Raw genomic sequence first — 16,576 nt, forward strand, 5'->3', positions numbered from 1 at the left:
TAAAATTAGTAACATTGTCTATCAAAAATTCTTAAACAATAATCAATTCTTTAAAAAAAATTGTAGCATGAGAAAAAAAAAGATGAAAAAAAAAACTTTCTCAATAGAGATAAACCTTCACCAAATATCAACTAACTTCACATCTATCATCATATTAGTCACATAAACTGCCATCTTAAAACAAAATTCCAACCTCATTAAACATTGTACAATTCAAATTTGGTACTCTTCCACCATTTTTCCCTTTTAACCTTGAATAATTACCCAATAAAAGCTCCAATACCACATTTAAATATCCCCAATCATTATGTTAAAATTCAGATATCCAAATAATAAAAATACATCTACAACGAAATCTATATCTTCAACAAATAGAGCATAAGCCACAAACAAAATTCAAGCCTCATTTTATAACTTTCACCATTATTCCCTTCGTTCTATAACTAAAATAGCAAAATAATATACACCAGAATTACCACTCCTTTCACCTTAAAGTTAAAGAAAATATATTTAAAAAAACTTATCCATCCCATTCACATTTAAATTTCAAATATTCCTTATCTACTGAATAAACTTTACAAAAAAAACCACATGAATTTTTAGTTTTTTAAACAATCAAATACTTTCTTATGCTTTTTTTTATAAACACAAAAGAAAACCCTTAACTCTTTAATCTAATAATACAAAAAAGGAAAAAAAAACAGGTAGGAGGTTAAAAATACCCCCTCCCGTCTAAACCACGCAATGCGGTAACTCCCAAAAAAAATGGGTGTGAGATAACTCACACGTAGCAGATGACTTTCAGGAAATAGTGCCCATCCAGTTCTCTCCCCCAACTCTCACTTCATCTTAAACTAACATCATCATTATTTAATATTCCTTTTTTAAAAAAAAACATTATAAAAAAAAGGACAACTCTTCTTTTAATCAGCTCCAACTGCCGAGTCACCATTACAACCATTCCTTCTTGGAGCATGGCTCTTTTCTTCCATCTCTTGTCTACTTAGAGTTCGCGGCGGACTACGTCTCCATTGAAACCGAGTAATTGGCAGCTCTTGAGCAAATGCTATAGCTTCCTTTGGAGAATCAAAGAACTTTGGTTGGCAACCATCTTGAAAAACCTTCAAAACAGCTGGATATCTAAAGGTTGCCTTATAACCTTTCTTCCACAACAACTCTTTAGCAGAATTGAATTCCCGTCATTGGAACATAACCTCTTGACTCAAATCCGCATAGAAGAAAGCTCGATTATTTTGAATCAAGGGTGAGTTTCTCTGTTGTGCATTTCTAATAGCCACTCGTAAAATTATCTCTCTGTTGTAATAATTCAAGCAACGAACCAAAACAGGTCTTGGACTTTGACCTGAAATAGGTCTTCTACGCAAGGCTCTGTGAGCACGTTCCAGTATTATACCTTCCGGGAAATGTTCTTGACCCAGCACCTGCGGAATCCATTCAGTAAAAAATTTTCTTGGGTCTGGTCCCTCCATACCTTCCGGCAAACCAATAATCTTTATATTGTTCCGTCTGGATTGGTTTTCCAAATAATCAATCTTTTTCACCAAATCTTTATTTTGAGTTTGTAAGTCTTTGACCATTTTGGTCACATCTGAAACATGATCTCGTATTTCGTCTATATCTTCTTCACACGAATTAAAATTATCTCTCATTTCAAGCTTAAAAGCTCCAAACTCAGCCATCTGTTGAGAATGTATTTTCACCACAAAGTATTAAACCTAGTACCAAGTTCAGTCATAATCTTGGATAATCCCTGCATTGTATAAGATAATTTACATTCAAGATTCACAAGAATCTTTTCAATTGGAAGAGATTCTGGCTCAACAGATTCCTGCTTCTTCTGAATAACCAAAGGGTCTTCTGTTGCTTCCTTCATTCTGGTTGCCTTCCTTGTAGTATAGCTGCGTGTGGAACCCCCAGCCACAGCCTCTCCAGCAATGACTGGAGGACGCTGGCCAGGGTTTTCCCCAGTCCATCAAGTTGTATAGGTTCTTTTATCTCAAAAGGTGCAGTTTGCAGTGCCACCGCTACAGTTGACAAATGCCTTTCCCCAGCCGGTACTTCAACTGATGTTACTACAAGTGGTTCATTCATAACATTGCCATCAGATGCTACTGCACATGTGCGAACCTGAGTAACTCTTTGTTCTAAAGGCTGTTTGGCGCCCTCTTTAGAGGGCTCTACCGATGTAACATTGATCTCTACATCCGAAAGCTGTACCTTTCTCCTGGGATCCATTTCAGGCTGAGTCTCGATGTCTTTCCTGTAGGTAGGCTCCAAAACTTGAACTTTTGGAAAATGTAGTTTTTTGATAATCTGCTGTCTTTTTTTTTGCTCTTTTCCACCAATTGTACCATCATAAGTTAATTTAACAGCACTGAAGTTATCAATACTTTTAAAGAATTTTAACGGGCATTTCTAGACAAAACATTAAGATAGAGTCAGGAGAGAACTGGAAGGCACGTCTGATCCTTACGCCATCTTGCCACGCAACCCGTGGCCCACATCATGCGGAGAAAGGTAAAGACATTACCTGGGACAATGAGGATTTGGAGGCGTTCCAGAAGGCCAAGGACGCACTGGCCAACACAACCCTTGTGGTACACGCCAGGCCAGAGACACCCACCACTCTCACAGTAGATGCTTCCAGCACAGCAGTAGGGGGTGCACTGGAGCAATTCATCGAAGGGGAATGGCAGCCCCTGTCCTTCTTTAGCAGACACCTCTGGCCACCTGAACTCAAATACAGCGTCTTTGACTGAGAGCAATTGGTGCTGTACCTGGCAGTCAGGCACTTAAGGTATTTTTGGAAGGTAGACAATTCAGTGTCTTCATGGACCAGAAGCCATTAACTTTTGCCTTCCATAAAGTGTTGGACCTGTGATCGGCCAAGCAGCAGCGACTCCTCTCCTATGAGTCTGAGTTCACTACAGACATTCAACACATCGTGGGTGACGCACTGCCCCATCCCCGCAATCAAGTCTATCCAGGCCCTGTCCCAGTGAATGGACTACTTAGCCCTCGGCAGGGGACAGCAGGATGACCCTGAGATCCTTGCAAGCAAGACAGCAGTGTCCAGGCTCAGGCTGGAGGATGTTAACATCGACCCTGGTAAGTAGACGCTCCTCTGCGACATTCCAATGGCAAACCCCACCTCATCATGCCGACAGCATGGAGATGGCAGTTTTATGATGAGGTGCACAACCTGACGCACCCGGCCATCAGTACTGTCAAAATGGTGGTCAATCGGTTGGTCTTGCTGAGCCTCCAGAAACAGGTTGTCAGTGGGCCAAGGCCTGCACACTCTGCCAGATGACCAAAATGCAGACCTACGTGAAGGCACCATGCCAGACATTCGAGCCAGCACCACATAGGTTCAGCTACATCTACAATGACATTGTAGGGTCACTACCGGCCTCCCGCAGGACGAGTTACCTTCTCACCATGATTGCCTGCTCCATGAGGTTCCCCGAGGTGGTCCAGCTGGCTGACACAACCACTTGTGTCCTCCATTAAATTGGAAGCAGTAATAAATATAAAGGAAAGTTTGATAATAAATAGTCTCCCTTGCAGTTGGGGTACAATGTATTTCTTGAGATCAGAGGAATCCTGGAGCCAAGACAAATTGATCCTGTGTTTCCCAAGGATTTGATTGAGTTGTTGGGGTAGTTAAAAGTGGAAGGGCCGAAGGGTCTCCTACTCATTCCACTGCCTCTGTTTTCTGTCTTGCGATGCTGATTGGGTTCACCTGTGTGTTCACTCGCTCTCTGATTGGTTGCTTCAGTTGCGCGAGCCAGTGGGTTGATTCGGTGAGGCCGTTATTCGATTGGATGCTGAATTCGGGTTGGATTGATGGGCGGATTCGCGGGCTGATTGGCTCTTGCTGTGAGGAGGCGGGACGTTGGTGGCGGCGTTGTCTGCTCGGGGTCCGTCGCCACGTGCCTAAAGGGAAGAAGTTGGCGGCAGCGCCGGGACATTCCTCAGCCGCCCGGCCCAGGGAAAGCGGGCGACCCGCAGTCCACCGGGCCCCACCCGGGAGTGGCCGGTACCGGCGCGGTGTTTGGGTGGAGCCGAGGAGTCGGTGCAGGGGGAGGGGAGGGGGATGAGGGAGAGGGAGGGGGATGGGAGGGGCGGGAGCCCGGAAGGGGCGGGGCAAGTCAAGGAGGGGAGGGATGGGGCCAGGGGAGGGTGAAGGGGGAGTTGGAGGGCGAGGAGGAGGCTGGGCAAGGAGGGTGAGGGGAGGGGAAAGGAGGGGAGGGGAAGAAGGGCAGGGGGAGGTGGGCAGAGGGAGGAGGGCAGGGGGAGGAGGGCAGGGGGAGGAGGGCGGGGAGGAGGGCGGGGGAGGAAGGCAGGTGGAGGAGGGCAGGGGGAAGGTCAGGGGGGAAGGGCAGGGGGGACGGGCAGCGGGGGACGGGCAGGGGAGGATGGGCAGGGGAGGATGGGCAGAGGAAGAAGGGCAGGGGGAGGGAACCCCTCTGTTTGCCCCAGGTGCCCAAGTCCCCTCTCTGTGTGGTGGCTTCCTCCTGCCCTCCACCCCCACAATGTAATGGTCCCATTTCTGACCTTCTCTTCCTCATCTTTCCTTGATGAAGGGACAAACCCACAATGTGTTTGATGTCTCTTTCTCTTTGCTCTATGTCTGTTTGACCTGCTGACTCTCTCTAACCCTGTGGCTTTACCCCCTCATCTTTCGCTGGTTGAACCCAACGGAGCTGGAAGAGCTCAATTGGTGAAGGGTTGTATCTGGACTTAAGTCATTGGACACCCTGTCGATTTCTTTAAATTGTGGGAAAAGCAACTGAAGGATTTCAAAACCTCGTCATCTGTCCTCTTTCAAACTCGTCTGAATTTCTTGGATGAAGAAACATTGCTCTGAAACTTACTCTGCGAGAGTTTATTTTCCTCTCTTGCAGGGAGGTTTCAGAATCTGTTCCACATGATGAATCTGTTCTCTTTTCAAAGAGACAGTGGAGTGGCCATTTTCTTCCACCAAGATTTCATCAACCCAGTCAAGGGCTGAACTAAGTCACCATTTAAAAATGGTTATTTTGCAAATGCAAGATTACTTTGGCTTTATTCATCAAAAGTGGCCATTTCCATGGTCACAACGAGGCTGCTCTCTTGATCTCAAAGAGACGGTTAGAAATGGTCTTCCTCCTTAAAATCCACTTGTTACTGCAGGCAAAAGGAGAAGACGATGTAACTGTACCTTCTCTGACGACTATCTTCAATCCTCTCTTCCCCACAGCATGGACAACAACTTCTGCCTCTCATTTGTAATGTTTCTCCAGAATGGCTTATCCCATGACACGTGCCATCATTTCTGCCTTTAAAGTCCGTTAAGCATCTTCAAAAGTATGAATCATGAGCCAATGGACTCCAGCCTGTCTGTGCAGGTACTTGAATCAAGAACTCGCTTATTCGAACAGCTGCCATCTCTCAGCACTCTATTGACTTAGTTTCAATTTTAAGAACACAGATAATCAACAGATGGTCTCTCGATTTGATCACCAGTCTTTCCTGACGACACAAATTCTTCCGTTTTTAATAAAGCAAACACTCCAGTATCTCAAGGACCATCATGAAGGTTTTCCTCTTTCGGTTTCAGATGCTGAATGAGCAGACGTTTCATCTCCGTACATGGCTTGCCTTCTGGCATCTCAAAGAATTGTGTGTGTGACCCTGAATCCAACCCACAAAATAACTTGATAATGTATATAAACTATTGTAACTTTAAAGATTAATATTCGCACAAAATGGTCCATGATAATTCACAGGACAATGGCATCTTCAAACAATCATTTTCATTGGTAAAGATTAATAACAACACTTTTTACTTCACTCTAACTCCACTCTGCACAAATATGTGTGTGTGTGTGTGTGTGTGTGTGTGTGTGTGTGTGTGTGTGTGTGTGTGTGTGTGTGCGCGCGCGCGCGCGCGCGTGTGTATGTGTGTATCAAAACCAAAACCATTCCAGTTCAGGCAATGTCCATCTCTTTTACTTCCTACAGCTCCTTGGTTTTGGTGGCATTGAGTGCGAGGTTGTTGTTGGTCCATGATTGAACCCTGCTTTCAATCTCCCTCCTGAATGCTGACTCGTTGCCCTCCTCATGCAGCTCATGACTGTGCTATCGTCAGTGAATTTGTAGATTGTGTCGTCATACCAAGCCATGCAGCTGTAGATGTAAAGCGAGTCGAGCAGGGGTGAAATAGGCAACCCTCTGGTGTTTGGGAGCCAATGGAGATTTTGGAAGAGTGGTTCTTGCCAATCCACACTAATTGGGGTCTGGAGGTGAAGAAATTCTGGATCCAATTGCACAGTATGTTATGGAGTCCCAGGACTTTGGATTTGCTCATCAGCTTTGATGGGAGGATGGTATGGAATGCCAGACTCTAGTCAATAAAGAGCATTCTGATGGATGCACCTTTGTCGTCTGGGTGTTTCAGGGTTTTGGCAGAGCCAGTGAAGATGGCATCTGCCATAGGTCTGGTACTGCATTAACCAAATTGGAATCGATCCATGTCGCCCCTCGGACAGGAGCTGATGTACTTCAACACCAGCCCCTAATCCACCTCATCACTGGATGTGAGTGTCACTCGTTAATCATCATTTAGGCAGGTTACCCCACTCTTTGGAACTGGTATGTTTGATGCCTGTTTGAAACAGGTGGGTGCCACTCCCTGTCAGAGTGAGATGTTGAAGATATCCATGGCCAGTTGTTCAACACAGGTTATCAGTCCTCTGCTGGGTTCTCCATCCAGGCTTGATCCTTTCCTTTGATTCACTCTCCTGAAGGCAGCCCATGTTGTCATCTTTGGTTACTGATCGCAGCGGATCATCAAGAGATGTAGGGGGAGGGGGGATTTGCGACGGTTCTTCCCTGTACTAGTGGTCATATCATGAGGAGTGAGGCTTTGCCATCTCCCACTGCACCAGATTTGTTTATGCAGCACTTTATGTCATTTAGGCCCCTGTCACAGCTGATGGGTATCCTTTGTTGTTTCTATTCTCGTGCTGAATCTCCACCACCTGCGAGATGGCTTTCCATGGTTCTTGTGTATCTGATACACATTGCTCCTTGTGTATCTGTATCTCCAAACTGTGATTTGACTCTCAGCAATTTCTGGATATTGTTGTTCATCCAGGATCTCTGGTTGAGAAAACTCCCTGAACAATTTGGTGGGGACACCCTCGTCCACAGTCGTTTTGATAAAGTTCGCTATGGTCCTGGTACAGTGATTCAGTTCCTCAGCTGAGTTCTTGAACACGATCCAATCCAGGGACTCGAGGCAGTCCTGCAGCTTGCTTCCCCTCACGTGACCACCTTCTGGTTGTCCTGATCTTGTAAGTGTTGTGAGCAATTTTAGGCCCCATTTCTAAGAGAGGATGTGATGGCCCAGAGGTGGTTTACAAGAATGATCCTGGGGATGAGCGGAAAAATGTTTGAGGAGCATTTGATGGTTCTGGGCCTGTACTCGCCCGAGTTTAGAAAGATGAGGCTGGACCTCATTGAAATCTGCTGAATAGTGAAAGGGCTGGATAGAGAGTATTTTGCCAGTAGTGGGAGAGTTTAGGACCAGTGGGCACAACCTCAGAATAAAAGGATGTCTGCTTAAAATGGAGATGGAGAAACCTTTTCATCTAGAGCAGTGATTTTCAAACTCCTCCTCCACCCCACCCCCACCCCCACCCCCCGGATCATATTCTACTTAATCCTTATGCCAGAAGTGCTCTGTTAGTAAGGGATTACTTAAAGTGGGAGGTGAGTGGAAAGAAAAAGTTTGAAAACCACTGTTTTAAGGGTACCTCATTGACTTGTTCTGTGCGTGGTTTCATAACTCCAGAGGAAATGGGCCAATGACAATTTTTCTCAGGGAAAATTTTCCTTCACAATTGGGTCCACTGCAGTCTTTCTCAGCCTTTTTTCCCATTCATATGCCACTTTAAGCAATCTCATACTCATTTTTCAACACTCCAAGGAATAAAGTTCCAACCTGTTCAACCTTTCCCTGCAGCTCAACTCCTGAAGACCTGGCAGTGTCTTCGTGAATCTTCTCTGCACTTTTTCAATCTTACTAATACTCTTCCTGTAGCTAGGTGACCAGAACTGCACACAATACTCCAAATTCAGCCTCACCAACATCTTATCCAACCTCATCATAACTTCCCAACTCTTATTTTCAATATGTTAATTAATGAAGGCCAAGGTGACAAAAGCTGTCTTTAAAACCCTGTCTTCCTGTGACACCACTTTCATGGAATTATGTAACTGTGTTTTATCTCTTGCTGCCAATTTGTATAACTTCTCTGTTCAATTTCATAATGTTAACTTCTGGACTATTTTACTGTGCCCCTTGATCTAGAGAGTTCTGGCAGAGCAAAGCAATTTTGTTTTTTTTTGTCAGGTCAAATTTTGTCACATTGATCCAAAAACAAGTATTTTCACCATTCCTTCATTTCAGATTCTCTGCAGCTGTCGTATTGAACCTCACAGTGACGACATCATGTTCGTCTTGTTTATCCTTTTCCCCTCCATCCAGACAGATGTGTTGATCAATGAGTTGACTCCACTCATCCAGCACCACTGCCATTTCTGCTGCTCGGGCTGTTCATCCCATGTGTTCATTTTGTTATTTCTCCTCTTCTTTTTCTCAGCAAAGAGAATCAGGTTTGTTTGATCATCTTTCTGAATCCCAGTGAAAGGTTATCGACCTGAAGGTTTTAACTCCGATTATTTTTCCAGTAGATGACCTGCTGAGTATTTCCAGCATTGAGTTTTTATTTTATTGCCTTGGTGTATTACTGAGTGCTTTGAATGGGAGAAGAAATGTGGGTTGGGTTTAAGTGGAGATGTCTCGATCATGGAGTGGATTGAGAAAAATAGACATAAAAGGGGAGGGTGCATGGGAATAGTTAATTCATCTTTTGAAATTGTTTTTGAGCTATGATTGTTTTCTGATGTACGCACAGTGTTCAGAATAAAAAAATTATTGTGATGAACATGTCAGAAAATTTGTCATTTTGTGGCAACAATACAGGTGCAAATATTGTTCTAAATTAAATTTTTAAAAAAGAAATCCAATTGTGCAAAATGAAGTGTAAGTGAGGGAGTGACTGTGGTTCCTTGTCCATTCAAAAATCTGATGGCAGAGGGGGAGAAGCTGTGTTTGTACCATTGGGTTTTCGTATTCATGCTCCTGGACCTGTTTTCCTGGTGATCACAGTGTGAAGAAGGCCTGGTCTGGGTGGTGAGGGTCCTTGAGGATAGAGGTTGTTTTCTTGAGACTCTGCCTCTTGGAGAAGTCCTTAATACATGGACCAAGGATGAAAGGGGAAAAGTTTAGTGGAAACATGAGGGGGAGCTTCGCCACACAAGGTGGTGGGAGAGTGGAACAAGCTGCCAGCTGCATGAGGAAATGTGAGCTCAATGTTAGCATTGAAGAGTTTGGACAAGTTCAGGGATACGAGGGAGATGGAGGGTGATGGACTGGATGCTGGTCAGTGGGACAAGGCAGAATAAGAGTTTGGCACAGACTAGAAAAGCTGAAGGGCCTGTATTGGTGCTGTAATGTTCTGTGAATCCATGGAGTGATGCACTGGGTCGTACATCTACAACCCGACAAAACTACCATGGTGCCTGCACAAAAGCACACAATATGCAGCATGTAATGACCAAATGAATAATCTCAATAAATATATGTAGAGGGCCAAGCGGGCACACAGCCCACGTTGTGAACCGTCAGTGACGCAGTTCTCCGATGTCACGCAATACCATAAAACAGCCCACTGGGCACTCATCCATTTAATGGACCACACATGCACGGTGTTGCATGCTGAGGAACGGCACGTTGATCTGTGGTGTCTCCTGCAGGTAGGTGCAGGACATTCACAGGGCTTAATTTAAACCTGGTGGTTCCATGGATTGATAGCAAACTCTTAATGATGTCTCACCATGTCTCATTTGGCAGCCTTTCATATACCCCAATAATAGTACCCTCATCCTTATGTTTTCATTTTAACCACACTGCTTCCCTTGATGAGCCCTCCTTTATCTTTCTCTGGATTCTAGATGCTGGAAGCCAAGAAACATTTTTGTAAATCTTCTCTGCACTCTCTCCACCTATCTATATCCTTCCTATAACTTGGAGACCAGAACTGAACACAATATTCCAAACCTGACCTCACCAATGCCTTCAACAGTCGCAGCATCATTTTCCAGCTGTACTTTATGCTATGATGTATGAAGGCCAGTTTGCCATAACCACCCTGTCTACCTGGCAATCCACCTTCAAGGAACTCTGTACCGTAACTCCAAGATCCCTCTGTTCCTCTACATTCCTCGATGCCCTCCCCTTAACTGCATATGTCTTATTTTGGTTATTTTTTCTGGAATGCAGCACCTCACACTTGTCGACATTAAATTCCTTCTGCCATTTTTCAGTCCACTTTTGTAAACAAACCAAATCCTGTAATCAATGAAAACCTTCCTCACAATCCACCACTCCCCCTATTTTCATATCATCTGCATATTTGCTTACCCAGTTAACCATCCCATTTCATTCCCCAACCACAGATCGAACATTGTCCCCCCCTGTAGTGGGCATCTCCACATACTGCTGCAAAAAGCAGTCCTGAACACATTGTACAAACTCTAAGCCATCCTGCCCTCTCACTGACTGTGTTTCCCAATCAATGTTAGGAAAATTGAAATCCCCAACCAACACCACCCTATTCCTACTGCAGATGTCAGCTAATTCCTTGCACATTTGCTCTTCTAGTTCTCCCTTCCCATTTGCCAGACTATAATGTACCCCTATAATAGTAACTTAACCCTTCTTATTTTTTAGTTTTGCCCACACTGCCTCCCTCGATGAGACCTCCAGTCTCTTGCCTGAGCACCGCTGTAATATCTTCCCTGACAAGTAATGCGGAATATAAAAGAAGTCTGTAAAGTTTGAATAAAGCAGTCTTGTGTTGACTAACGTGGGTATGTATATGACTTTAGTAGCTGTACTGAAGTTGCCGCCAGAAATGGTGAGCCCCGAATGCAAGATTCAGCCGAAGCTTGAATCTCCAGTGATCATGGACACAACGACTGCAGCTGCTGCCACCACGGCTGCAGTTAAACCAGGTTCTGCCTATTTCTCCTGGAATTGACTAGACATGAGCTTTTAAATATGGAGGGCCTGGGTGACAGGGATCCATCTGATCTAATGAATGAGATGCTCGCATTAGCAGATGGCCATTCTTATTGTTTACTTTTTGAGACTCTATTCCTGTCCAAACTCCCGGGTCGTGTCGCAATACCAATCGTTAACATGGATTTCTGCCATCTCCATGATGTAGCGTGGGAGGCTGACAGACTCGATCATTCTCCAACGCAAGTGCCTGCTCACAAACAGCTGCTTTGATCAGTAGATCCATCTCCTGTGTCCTACAAGCCTCCTATATCTGCAGTTCAGTTAAAGAAGGATGAATGCATGGACAGGCAGTGAGAATGGTGTTTTTACCATCACCAATGGGGCAAAAAGCCCATAAATGTGTCCCGCCATTTATCTATTAGAGAAAAATGGCAGGAAAGGGGAGTCGTTCTCCACAGCCGGCAATGACAGCTACAGAACAGCAGCAGCAAGAGGAGAACATAGAAGACAACGAAAACAAGAAAGAAGAGAAGAAAAAGAAAACAAAGAAACAACAGATGGCCAACCCAGAGGAAGAAGAAGAGGAAGAGCACAGTGAAATGGAAGAAGAAGGGAAAGGCAATGACAATGGATATATTTTCTCTTATTAAAGAATACATGGATTCATTTAAAGAATGGCAAGCACAAGAATTTAGTAATTTAAGAAGAAGGATAAACAGTACAGAAGAGAAAGTGAATAAAATAGATATGACCATATCAGAAATAGGAAAAAGAATGGACAAGATGGAAGAACGAGAAGCAGCAGTAGAAATGGAGGTAGAGGACTTAAAAAAGAAATTAGAAGAATCTAATAAAAAAGTTAAAGAGACACAAGAGCTGTTAGCTCAGAAAATAGATATAATGGAAAATTATAACAGAAGAAATAATATAAAGATAGTGGGCCTTAAGGAAGATGAAGAAGGCAAGAATATGAGAGAGTTTATAAAAGATTGGATCCCCAGGATCTTAGGATGTCCAGAACTACCCCAAGAAATGGAAATAGAAAGGGCACATAGAGCATTAGCCTTTAAACCACAACCACAACAAAAGCCAAGATCCATTTTAGTAAAATTCCTAAGATATACTACAAGAGAAAAGGTACTGGAGAAAACAATGGAGAAAGTAAGAGAGGACAACAAGCCACTGGAGTACAAAGGGCAAAAAAATTTTATTTATCCAGATATAAGTTTTGAACTCCTGAAGAAGAGAAAGGAGTTCAATACAGCAAAGGCGATTTTATGGAAGAAAGGGTATAAATTTATACTAAAGCATCCAGCAGTATTGAAAATATTTATTCCAGGACAGCAAAACAGACTATACTCGGATCCAGAGGAAGCACGAAAATTTGCAGAACAATTACAAAATAGACTGAGAGATGATGACGTGTAACGAGAGTACAAAAGACTGCGAACTAAAAAGACGTGTGTATAGGACTATGTACATATATAATACATATATTACATAAGTGTATGTGCATTTAAAATAAAATATATAGTGTATAGAGAAGAATTAATGAGGGAGAAAAAGGGGAAGAGAGGAGTAAAGAGGAAATTTAGAGAGTGACCTTTGTTGTATATAAAAATTGAAATCTTTTCTGGGGGGGGCTGGGTAGGGAGAAATTACGGTCACTGCAAAATCAGTTGACGCTTGCGAGTGAATTTGCAAATCCAAATGGAGAGGGGAGATGTGGTGCCCGACAAGGGATAATGGGCAACTCAGGAAGGGAAGGGCACAATGGGGTTAAAGAAATATTAGGTAGGAGAATAAGGGGAATGTTTGATGTGTTAAAAATGTTGTCTTATAAACTGTTCAAAGAAAGAAAGCAGAAATGGATGAGAAGGAAAGGTGATGATGAGGAAACGGAAGGGAAAGATAAACAAAGTATAAAATGGCTACATTAAACTATATGACTATAAATATTAATGGAATACATAACCAAATCAAAAGGTAGAAACTGCTAAATTTACTGAAAAAAGAAAAAAATTGATATTGCATTTGTGCAAGAAACACACTTAACTGAAGTGGAGCACAAGAAATTAAAGAGAGATTGGATAGGACATGTAACGGCAGCATCATGTAACTCAAAAGCTAGAGGAGTGGCTATATTAATCAGTAAAAATATACCAATTAAAATAGAAGAGGAAATAATAGATCCAGCAGGAAGATATGTAATGATAAAATGTCAGATATATTCGGAGTTTTTGAATTTACTTAATATATATTTGCCTAATGAAGAAGATCAAAAATTTATGCAGGATATTTTTTTGAGATAGCAGATACGCAAGGGGATTTCAATCTCAATTTGGATTCAAACAGAGATAAAACCGGGAAAAAAATTAACAGAAATATGGAATCAGTGAAGGATAAGTTTATACTATGGGACGCAATGAAAGCGTTCATCAGAGGGCAAATAATAAGTTACGTAACTAAGATGAAGAAGGATTACAATCAGGAAACAGAACAGTTGGAAAAGGAAATAACAGATATAGAGAAAGAATTAGCAATGAAGGAAGACCACAACTAAAAGAAGGGAATTGAAAGATAAAAAAAATAATATATGAAACATTTCAAACATATAAGGTGGAGAAAAATATAATGAAGACAAAGCAGAAATATTACGAACTAGGAGAAAAAACACACAAAATTCTAGCGTGGCAGCTTAAGACAGAACAAACTAAAAGAATGGTATTGGCATCAAGGAAAAAAGACAAACAGATCACATATAATCCAACGGAGATTAATGAAAAGTTCAGAGAATTCTACGAACAATTATACCAAACTGAAAACAAAGGGAAAGAAGGCAAAATAGATGAATTCTTAACTAAAAGTGAACTACCGAAATTACAAACAGAGGAACAAAATAAATTAATAGAACCATTTGAAATAGTAGAAATACAAGAGACAATAAAAAATCTGCCGAATAATAAGACACCAGGAGAGGATGGATTCCCAATAGAATTCTATAAAACATTTAAAGATTTATTAATTCCTCCCCTCCTGGAAGTAATCAACCAGATTGATAAAACACAAAGCTTACCAGATTCGTGCAAAACAGCAATAATTACAGTAATACCAAAGACAGGGAAAGATCCACTCACACCAGCATCATATCGACCAATATCTCTACTTAACACAGATTACAAGATAATAACTAAATTATTAGCAAACAGATTAGCTGATTATGTACCAAAAATAGTAAGTTTAGACCAAACTGGATTCATAAAAAAAAGACGAACAACAGATAATATTTGTAAGTTTATTAACTTAATTCATGCAGTAGAAGGAAATAAAACTCCAACAGTAGCGGTTGCTTTAGACGCAGAGAAGGCCTTCGACAGAGTAGAAAAGAATTATTTATTCAAGGTACTACAAAAATTTAGTTTACCAGAGAAATATATTAATTGGATTAAAGCATTATATAAGGGGCCATTGGCAAGAGTGACAGTAAATGGATATGTATCAAAACATTTTAACTTAAGCAGATCAACAAGGCAGGGATGCCCACTATCGCCCTTATTGTTCGCGTTAGCTATAGAACCACTTGCAGAACTGATAAGAACAGAAAATAAAATAAAAGGGATAAAAATAAAAGGCAAGGAATACAAAATCAGTTTATTTGCAGATGATGTTATAGTATACCCAACGGAACCAGAAACATCAATAAAAGAATTACATAAGAAATTGAAGGAGTATGGAGAAGTGTCGGGATACAAGATTAATGCAAATAAAAGTGAAGCAATGCCAATGAATAATGCGGATTTCTCAAAATTCAAGAAAGAATCACCGTTTAGATGGCAAATGCAAACAATACGATACCTAGGTATACAAATAAGTAAAAACCTCGGCCATCTTTATAAACTCAATTATTATCCACTAATGAAAAAATTACAGGAAGATTTAGAGCATTGGAAAGACTTACCATTAACACTAATAGGAAGGATAAACTGTATTAAAATGAACATTTTCCCAAGGATACAATACCTATTTCAGCCACTGCCAATACACTTGACAGAAAAATTCTTTAAGGAGTTAAAGAAAATAATAAGGAAATTTTTATGGAAAGGGGGGAAACCGAGGATAGCACTAGATAAATTAACAGAATGGTATAGACAAGGAGGCTTACAACTGCCAAATTTTAAAAATTATTATAGAGCTGCACAATTAAGATATCTATCAGATTTTTACCAAACAAAAGAAAAGCCAGATTGGACTAGATTAGAGCTAGACAAAATAGGGGAGAAGATACCTGAACATATATTATATAAATGGGATGAAAAATTGGTAAAACATAGGAATTCCCCAGTATTGCACCATTTGCTTAATATTTGGAAGAAGATTCATGTAGAAAGAAATAAAACAAACTACCAATTATCAAAACTAATACTGACGCAAAATCAGCTAATCCCTTTTATGGTAGATAACCTGTCTTTTAGAGAATGGGAGAAAAAAGGGATTAAAAGAATAGAAAATTGTTTTTCGGGGAATAAATTATTATCCTTTGAACAAATGAAGGATAAATATAATATAACTCAAGATACAGTGCTGGCATTTTACTAATTGAAATCCTATTTAAAGGATAAATTGGGAAGTAGTCTGAAGTGACCAGAAGGAAGCAATTTTGAATATCTGATTACAGACACAATGATAATTTAAAAATTTATAACAAACATGTTTATCAAATTACAAGAAAAGGAGAATGAGGAAATAAATGATAAAACTAAACAAAAGTGGGAACAAGATCTAAACATAAAGATAAAAAAGGAAACATGGGAGAGGTTATGTTTAGGAACTATGAGAAAAACAATAAATACGAGATTACGTATGATACAATATAATTGGATACATAGGTTATATATCATTCCTCAAAAGTTAAATAAATGGGATCCAACAGTATCTGACAGATGTTTTCATTGTAAAAAAGAAATAGGAACAACAATTCATCCAATCTGGACATGTGAAAAGGTGAAAAAATTTTGGGAAGATCTAAACCAGATATTAAATAAAATTACAGAAAGGAATATACCAAAAAACCCAGAGATCTTCCTCCTAAGTAACATAAAAAATAAAGAATTTGGACTTGATTTGGAGGGTGTACAAAAATGATTTGTTAAGATAGCCCTAGCTGTAGCAAAAAAATATATTATGTCAAACTGCAAATTAGAAGATAATTTGAAAATACAGCAATGGTATATAGAAATGAATAAATGTATTCCATTAGAAAAAATAACATATAGTTTAAGAAATAATATAACATTATTTGAACAAATATGGGAGCCGAACATGGAATATAATAGAGAAAACCTACTGGGACATCTATCACCTAAAGTGACAAAAAGAAAAGAGAATGGAAAGAATTGACTCAGTGAAAGTTTTTGT

The sequence above is a fragment of the Narcine bancroftii genome, chromosome 11 (assembly GCF_036971445.1).
Source record: "Narcine bancroftii isolate sNarBan1 chromosome 11, sNarBan1.hap1, whole genome shotgun sequence".
In the NCBI taxonomy this organism is placed as follows: Eukaryota; Metazoa; Chordata; class Chondrichthyes; order Torpediniformes; family Narcinidae; genus Narcine; species Narcine bancroftii.